The sequence below is a fragment of the Phyllobates terribilis genome, unplaced genomic scaffold (genome assembly GCF_046119375.1).
Source record: "Phyllobates terribilis strain yellow unplaced genomic scaffold, ASM4611937v1 Scaffold_2829__1_contigs__length_103895, whole genome shotgun sequence".
In the NCBI taxonomy this organism is placed as follows: Eukaryota; Metazoa; Chordata; class Amphibia; order Anura; family Dendrobatidae; genus Phyllobates; species Phyllobates terribilis.
The window spans coordinates 84,041-93,430 of NW_027365583.1; positions in this window are offsets into that span (position 1 = coordinate 84,041).

A 9,390-nucleotide genomic window follows, 5' to 3' on the forward strand; every position below is an offset into this window, starting at 1 on the left:
CTCTTCACCTTCTTTTTTACTTCTCCCACACTTTCTCCTTCATCATCCTCAGCATCTTTTTCATCCACTTCTTCTTCACCTTCTTCATCTTCTTCTTCTTCACCTTCTTCGTATTATTCTTTTTTTTTACATTCTTCATATTCTACTTCTTCATCTTCTTCATCTTCTTCTTCTTCATCATATTCTTATTTGTGGCAGGCATTCCTGTAGTTGTTATCTATAAAAGGTTGGACATTACACCTTTCGTTCTGCCCGTCACAAAAGATTTACAACAGGATTTGTCCGCGTTCAGTTTGGCCTGCAGCAGCAGGTCTTTTCCAGGGGCACCACGAGGAGGAACGGACTCACCCCCATACACTGCTTAGTCATCTTCTGCTTATAATTTAGATATTATCTTTTGCTCTGATTTTTAGTCTTATGCTTAATGTTCTTCCGCTTTTTGTTCTGCAGCTTCTTGTATTTCTGCTTCTTGGTTTTCTGTCTCTTGTTCTTCTGTATCTTGGTGCTTGTCTTCTCTTCTTTGTCCTCTTGGTCAACTTCTTCAGGGTCATCTTCTTGGTCTTCTTCGGGGTGGTCTTCAGGGTCGTCGTCTTCGGGGGTCCTCGTCTTCGGGGTCCTCGTCTTCTTCGGGTTGGTCTTCTGGGTCCTCGTCTTCGGGGTCCTCGTCTTCTTCGGGGTGGTCTTCAGGGTCCTCGTCTTCTTCGGGGTGGTCTTCAGGGTCCTCGTCTTCGGGGTGGTCTTCAGGGTCCTCGTCTTCAGGGTCATCGTCTTCGGGGTCCTCGTCTTCTTAGGGTTGGTCTTCAGGGTCCTCGTCTTCAGGATCCTCGTCAGGGAGATCTAGAGTGATTACCAAGAACCATTTCAAAAAGCTTGAACTTGGAAATGTAGCAGAAGGTACAAGAAAGCTGAGGAACTACCGAGGACCAGCTGACGGTACTGGAACCCGGATGGGTAGCAGAAGGTACAAGAGCCAATGGAACTGCCGAAGACCAGCTGACGGTACTGGAACTCGGTTACTAAGCAGGAGGTACCTGTGCCAGAAAGCACTACCAAGGACCAGCAGACGTTGGTGGAACTTGGATACCGAGAAGGAGGCACCTAATCCAAAGGCACTGCCGAGAACCAGCTGACGGTACTGGAACCCGGATGGGTAGCAGAAGGTACCCATGTAAAAAAAAGTTCAAGGCCGCGAGCCGGCCGCAGTTACCAAAACCAACAGTCCTACAGGGGGTGCTTGTCCTATTGGCACTATGGAACCAGCCTTCATTGCCAGATCCCGCAGCCCACATAGGAGTCACCTAAACTGCAGGCACCATAGAGTCGGCTAACCCGACCGCAACACGACAGGACAACGCATTGGAGGCAAAGTGACGTTGACACTACCCGGAAACAGCTGGCGTGCTGGAACCAGGCTGGGCAGGAGGGAGTACCCGTGCCAAAGTCACTGCCGACAACCAGCTGACGGTACTGGAACCCGGATGGGTAGTAGACGGTACAAGAGCAAATGGAACTACCGAGAACCAGCTGGCGGTGCTGGAACCCAGGGTGAATACTAAAAACAGAGTGGAGCCAGAGGTGTAATTGGAGCAAGTTTTAAATCCGTAGTACAGTGGATGTGGACAAAGCAGGAGAATTTGCCGGACACACACCTGGGGATCAGCTGACGTTACTGAACCCCAATAACACTGGAGCAAGCATTGACTGTGCAGACGGCACTTCTGAGCAGCAACTAGCGGTATTGGAGCCCAGGGTAAATACTAAAAACAGAGGAGCCAGAGGTGTATTTGGAGGAGGTTTTAAATCCGTAGTACAGTGGATGTGGACAAAGCAGGAGAATTTGCCGGACACACAGCTGGGGATCAGCTGACGTTACTGAACCCCAATAATACGGCAGCAAGTGTTGACTGTGCAGACGGCACTTCCGAGCGCCAACTGGCGGTGTTGGTGTGGCACCCCAGGGGTCTGGTTTCCACAGTAACGGCAATGTTATGTCTGAGAGCAGGTGGGAGGTCTCTTGGTCAGGAATCCTATGCATGCCACACCTCCTGCCCAGTCCTGGGAGGGGAAGAACTTCCCCTGTATAAACCTGGGGCTGAGGCAGGGTTAGAGAGTTCAGAGGGAGAGTTCAGCCAGGAGGGCTGACAGGGAGCTGTGGCTCCGGCTGGGCCCAGCTCCTGGGCCATGCCAGAAGTAGAGACAGAGAAGAGAAGCAGCTATGGGAAGAAACAACAGGAGCTCTGTGGGAGCAGTGTTACAAGGAGTCAGGGGCTGGCAGCTGCAGAGCTCGCCCTGACTGAGAAGATTTCTTACCGGACCCGGAGTCCGAGGCTGTGGGGACTAACTCCTACCCAGCAGCAGAATCCGTCAGGCAGGGGATTTCAGGTCCTCTGGCCAAGAAACCCGAAGGCACGGTCACACGCATGGGACCAGCACCGCCGTCGTGGAGCGGAAGCTACTAGAAGGCCCCGAGTCACCGGCCATACGGGTGAGTACCACACGGTACACTCAGGGACGTGGGCTACTTATACCCGCCTCTAGCAAGGTAGCCAGAAGAGTACAGTTAGTTTGGGAGGCCTACAACTCCGCCTGGCCAGGGGAGATCCCATCTGCTCAAGGACTGACCAGGCCCCAATCGCTAGCCAGTACTCCGGGAGGGTCTATCTTTATCACCAGTAAAGACCCTGAACTACACCGCATCGTCTCTGAGTGGTTCCTACTACCCCCATCATCCACGTCGGCTGCCCTGAGGCCATACCCCTCCCGTTGGGGGTTTCACCATCTACGCTGCACAATCGTACCACCGGCCTCAGCGGTCTGCCCTGCAGCGGCAGCTCCATAGCTGCATTCAACGGGTGGCGTAGTCGTCCAACATCTACAGCGTCACTTAGTCTGACTCCCTGGGCACGGACCGGATCACCGCCACGAGACTACAACCCTCAAGAGATCCGGCTCCGGGTAAGCTCCCGCGTGCGCAACGCTACTCAGCGCAGGCCCAGGGGCGCGTCATTGGAGCTCAGGGATAATACTGAAAACAGAGGAGCCAGAGGTGTAATTGGAGCAACTTTAAAATCTGTAGTAGTGAGAATGTGGACAGAGCAGGAGAAATTGCCGTCCGCACAGCCGGGGAACAGCTGACGTTACTGAACCCCAATAACACGGCAGCAAGTGTTGACTGTGCAGACGGCACTTCCGAGCGCCAACTGGCGGTGTTGGAGCTCAGGGATTACAGTTCAGGTGGTAGAAACATGAACACAACAGGAGACCTGGATACTGTTGCCAACCAATTATTTATTCTGGAAGAGGACTGGCAAATTCATGAGAGATCCAGGCCTTGTTCATTTTGAGAAAAGTAAGCCGGTCAACGTTATCGGAGGATAGTCGCATGCGACGGTCTGTTAGTACACCACCTGCGGCACTAAAGACGCGTTCCAATAATACACTAGCAGCAGGGCAAGCTAGCACCTCCAATGCATACTGACTAAGCTCTGGCCATGTATCCAGCTTACAGACCCAAAACTTGAAGGGAGAAGAGCCGTCTGGGAGTACACTAAGAGGGCAAGACATGTAGTCTGTCACCATCTGACGGAAACGTTGCCTCCTGCTGACTGGAGCCGTCTGTGATGGTGTAGACATTTGTGGCGGCGGGGACACAAAACTTTGCCACATTTCGGCCATACTGGTCTTGCCTTGTGCTGAGGTGCTGCTTCTGCTCCCTCTTTGTGCAGAGCTTCCTCCACTGCCTCGACGCACTGAGCTGCTTTGTAAAGCACTAGCAGCACTGCTCTCGGTTGGAATGGAGAACATGATGGAATGCACCAGTGCGTCTTGGTACTCCCGCATTTTACGCTCCCGGTTCAACGGTGTTATGAGGCTTTGTAAGTTGTCCCGGTAGCGAGGATCTAGGAGGGTGGACACCCAATAATCAGCCGTGTTGAGAATGTGGGCGATGCGGCGGTCGTTTCTCAGGCACTGCAGCATGAAATCAACCATGTGCTGCAGACTGCCAACTGGCCAAGAAACGCTGTCCCCTGCTTGAGGCGTGATCTCTGCCTGCTCTGCATCACCCCACCCTCGCTCTAGATACTGACTACTAGAGCATTGTGTACCTCCCTCCTCTGGACAGATGTCTTCCTCATCCATTGACTCCTCCTCATCCTCCTCACAAAGTGTCCCCTGCCTAGGCCTTTGTGAGGAACCACGTTGCGCAGACTGTAGAGAAGCAGATGGCATTTGTGACTCCTCATCCTCCACCTCTTCCAAAACCTCGTCCCTTAGTGCTTGCAGTGTTTTTTCAAGCAGGCAGATAAGGGGGATAGTCATGCTGACTAGTGCATCATCTGCACTCGCCATCCGCGTGGAATAATCGAAGGCACGCAAAACGTGGCAAATGTCCTTCATAGAGGCCCACTCAGTGGTGGTGAAGTGTGAACGGCGCGCACTGCGACTTGTTTGCGCCTGCTGCAGCTGGTACTCCATTACTGCTGCCTGCTGCTCACACAACCTCTCCAACATATGTAACGTTGAATTCCACCTGGTGGGTAGATCACATATGATGCGATGTTCCGGAAGACGTAATCGGCGCTACAGAGCTGCAATGCGTGATCTTGCATTGCTGGAACGCCGCAAGTGAGCGCACTCTATGCGGACCTTGTGAAGCAGTGCATCAAGATCCGGATAGTCCCTCAAAAAACTCTGCACGACCAAGTTGAGCACATGTGCCAGACATGGGATGTGAGTGAGGTTGCCTAGGCCCAGAGCTGCCACCAGATTTCGGCCATTGTCACACACTACCATGCCTGGCTGGAGATTCGCTGGCACAAACCATACGTCGCTCTGCTGCTTGATGGCATTCCAGAGCTCCTGCGCTGTGTGGCTTCGATTCCCCAAAGAAATTAATTTTAATACGGCCTGTTGACGTTTGGCCACGGCTGTGCTCATATTGGTCACCATAACAGGTAACCGTTCACGGGTCGATGTGGAGGTAGACCGTGACGGCTCCTGCAGCGCTGATTCAGAGGAACTGGAGTATGAGGAGGAGTCAATGTGTACAGACTGGATTCCTGCAATCCTTGGAGTTGGCAGAACACGTACAGCGCCACTCTCAAGATCTGTACCCGGCTCCACAACATTTACCCAATGGGCAGTGAGGGAAAGGTATCGTCCCTGTCCATGCTTACTGGTCCACGCATCGGTGGTCAGGTGGACCTTGCTACTGACGGCGTTTGGTAGCGCATGTTTAATTTTTCCCTCCACATGATGTTGCAGGGCAGGGACGGCTTGCCTGCTGAAATAAAATCGGCTGGGCACGTTGTATTGTGGGACTGCCAATGCCATAAAGTTACGGAATGTGTCAGTCTCCACCAGCCTGAATGATAGCATTTCAAGGGCCAGTAGTTTAGCAATGCCAGCATTCAGAGCCTGTGCTCGGGGGTGGTTTGCCGAGTATGGGCGCCTTTTCTCCCATGCCTGTGCTAACGATGGCTGTAGACTGGCCTGGGAGTGTGAGGATGACTGGGAAAGTGGTGCTGTGGGTGGAATTACACTGTGTCTCTGTACAACAGTGCCAGAGATTCTTCCATGGCGATCCTGTGAGGAAGCCGAACCAGCTGTGTGTGAGCTGGAGGAAGAGGCTACAACACGAGCTGAAGAGGTGGTAGGTGGTGCTGTAGGTTGGCCTAGGTCTTCAGTGTGTTTTTGTAACTCCACCACGTGCTTGGTCCGCACATGTTTCCACATATTTGTGATATTGAGGTTGCTGACACTTTTCCCTCTTTTCACCTTCTGATTACACAGCTTGCATTTGACAAAGCAAATGTCATCTGCAACTGTGTCAAAAAAGGATCAGGCACTGCAAGTCTTGGGAGCGCCCGCTTTGGATTTTGGAAGAGCCATGCTCCTAATGGGTGCCGAAGTGGAGGCTACAGGCAACCAAGTCTGCCCCCTCCCTCTCCCTCCTTTTTGGGCTGTTCGGGGAATCTCTTCCTCAGAGCTGTTCCCACCACCTTCCTGTCCCTCACGCCATGATGGGTCAAGGACCTCATCATCTACACCACCCTCTTCAAACAACTGCTTCTCCTGGGTAGTCTCGACAGCACAGTACGCACCAGAAAGTGGCACCTGAGTCTCATCATCAGATGCGTACTGAGGTGTGCTGCTGACCATAGGCACTGGCCCACCCGCCTCTTCAGATTCAGAGAGACAAAACGGTTGCGCATCACTGCATACTGCCTCTTCTTCAAATTCTCGAATTCTGCTTGGCTGGCCCCCTCTTTCCAAGACAAGAGATTCAGAGAACAGAAGTAGAGATGGCTCCTGTCCAGGGCTCTCTGACTGCCTGGGCAATTTGGCAGGTGGTGAAGAGACAGATGGGTGCTCTTCAGTGCTCAGGACCTGAGAGGATCTGGAACTAATTGAAGTCGATGCGTTAGCTGCCATCCATCCGACAACGGCTTCAATTTGGTCCTCGTGCAGCAGTGGGGTACGGCTAGCTCCTACAAAGCTGCGCATAAAGGACTGTTCCCTGGTAAAACTGGGGGATGCTGAGTCACTGGTGCCCGCAGCAGGCACAGAATCCCCACGTCCTCTCCCTGCAGGCGCAGAATCCTCACGTCCTCTCCCTGCAGAAAGCCCACGCCCACGCCCACGCCCATGCCCACGACCACATGCCTTACTCCCTGCCTTCTTCATCTTGGTAGACTGATAAAGATAGGCAGAAAAGTACTAAGGGCTTAGTGTGCTTATTCCTGAACAGCTGCTAACAGGTATAAGAAACACTAATTTTATAAAGTGTGGACTAGACTTTAATATGAGCTAATGTGGCCTACACAACTGTAAAGTGGAGTGTTTGGTGAACTTTATTTAGGTTTTTTTTGTCACAAAAAGACACTGGATGTGCCTAAAGATGTAATAACGATAGTATCACAAACTTTTTGTAGCTATTACAATGTAGGAAGGTAACCTACAATGCAATAGATGAGGCTGCAAAAAATAGGCTAATACTAATCTGGCTGGGGCTGCAGGGCCCAATGCTGCAGAAAGGCTCCTCTAACTACTCCCATATAGTGTGTTTGGAACCAATTTAGCTGAATACGGATGGAACCACCACACTAATAGGAGAAATCAGGAAAAATTATGAATTGGCAAAAAAGAACAATGTATGAGGCAGTGACACACACTGAGTGCACTACAACCAGACGTGGCTGAAGCACACACTACAGGGTGAGCTGCACTCACACACCAGACCTTGCAGACAGCGGTGAACAGCACAGAGAACTCTGCACTAGCGCTGCAAGGCACAGCGATTTATAAAGTAGCTTGGGTAAAGCAGAATAGACCAAATAGGTAGCTAAAACTGTCTCTCAGAACAACAGCGTCCTGTCCCTAACTGAATTCACAGCAGAGTGAGCTCAAAATGGCGGCGGTGGCTTTTATAGTGCATCATGACATCATTTCAGCAGCCAATCACAGCCATGCCATTAGTTAAGATGCCTACATGCCTAACAGGATGTGCCCACACTTCTTAGGATCCTCATTGGCTGAATAAAATGAAAATGGCTCATTGCATTATGGGAACTTCCGATTCCGGTATACGATATTGCAAAAGTATCGGAATTAAGTATCGGAATTCCGATACCGCGAATATCGGCCGATACCCGATATTTCAGTATCGGAATGCTCAACACTAGTTACAAATGTTATGATCTGCAACATGAACTAAGGAAAGATAGGGGAAAGCTGTCCCTACAGTAAAACTAAGCTAAATCCCTACGATGTAGCAGGCTGCCTGTTCCAAGCGAACAGACCCGCCTTAGTCCTCGGGTAGGCTGAACGAAGACCTATAGAATAAAGGGAAGGGGTCCCTAAAAGAACTAAAGACTGGGACAAAAATGGGACACCTCCTTAACAGAGAAGTTGTTGCAGAACACCAAAAGACAAACTGACAAAAATGTACTAGAGGTCCCAGAAGGACCAAGGCGAACTGACAGAGAAAGGTACAGAAGCACCTGGCTAGAGAAACAGTCAAACACTAAAGTCCAGCAAAGCCAAAAGGGCGGAGCTGGAATATAAAGGCAGATGGTCACGTGACCGCAAAGCGCAAGATGGAAAAAACAAACAGGAGGGTTCTAACAGTACCCCCTCTTCTATGAGGGTCCTCCGGATCCTCCAGGCCCAGGCCTATCTGGAAACCTCCTGTGGAAAGCCTTAACAAGCCTAGGAGCAGAGACATCATCCGCCCTTACCCAGGAGTTGTCTTCGGGACCGAAACCCTTCCAGGAGATGAGATAATGTAATCTCCCTCTATGCCATCTAGAATTCAAGATACGAGAAATTTCATATTCGCCGTCTTCCACCACCGGAGGAACTGTGACAGTGGCGTCCCTATCAGATACGTCAGCCTTTTTCAATAAGGAAACATGAAACACAGGATTAATCTTCCAGGAGGAGGGAACCTCCAACCTAACAGCAGACAGGTTAACCACCTGAAGCACTTTAAATAGACCCACAAACTTAGGACCCAGTTTTTTTTAGAGGGAATCCTCAACGGCAGGTTCTTCGAGGACAACCAAACCATGTCACCCACAGCAAACAAAACCTCCTTACGTTTCCTGTCAAAATACTTCTTGGACTTCTTGTTAGCCTCCTGAAGGTTGCAACGTACATTAGTCCAAACTCTCTCCAAATCACCGGAAAAATTCTCCTCCTCCGGCACCGCCGACCCCAATTTGGAGAACGAACCAAAAGACGAATGTCTCCCAGTACAACAAAAAAAAGGAGAATACCCAGCAGAGGAGGATGTATGATTGTTAAGAGCAAATTCTACGAGAGGCAGAAACTCAGACCACACCTCTTGATTGTCTGCCACAAAACAACGCAAAAACTGTTCAACATCCTGGTTCTTTCTTTCTGTCTGTCCATTAGACTCAGGATGATAACCAGACGAAAATGACAAATGGACTCCCAACCTGTCACAAAAAGCACGCCAAAAGCGAGCCACAAACTGAGGTCCTCTATCAGAAACAATATCCGTGGGAACGCCATGGAGCCTGACAATTTCCTTAACAAAGGCCTTAGCGAGTGTCTTGGCGCAGGGCAACTTAATGAATGGAACCAAATGACACATCTTACTAAAACGGTCCACGACCACCCAGATGACAGTAAACCCCTCAGACACAGGAAGATCAGTAATAAAATCCATAGTGAGATGCGTCCAAGGCGCACTAGGAACCTCCAGAGGGCAAAGCAACCCCGCAGCAGGAGTATGTGAAGCCTTTGACCTAGCACACACCGTACATTGACGCACCCACTTGATGACTTCCTTCTGCCATCCAGGCCACCAAAAACTGCGACCTACAAGTCTCTTAGTCTACGAAATTCCTACATGACCTGCCA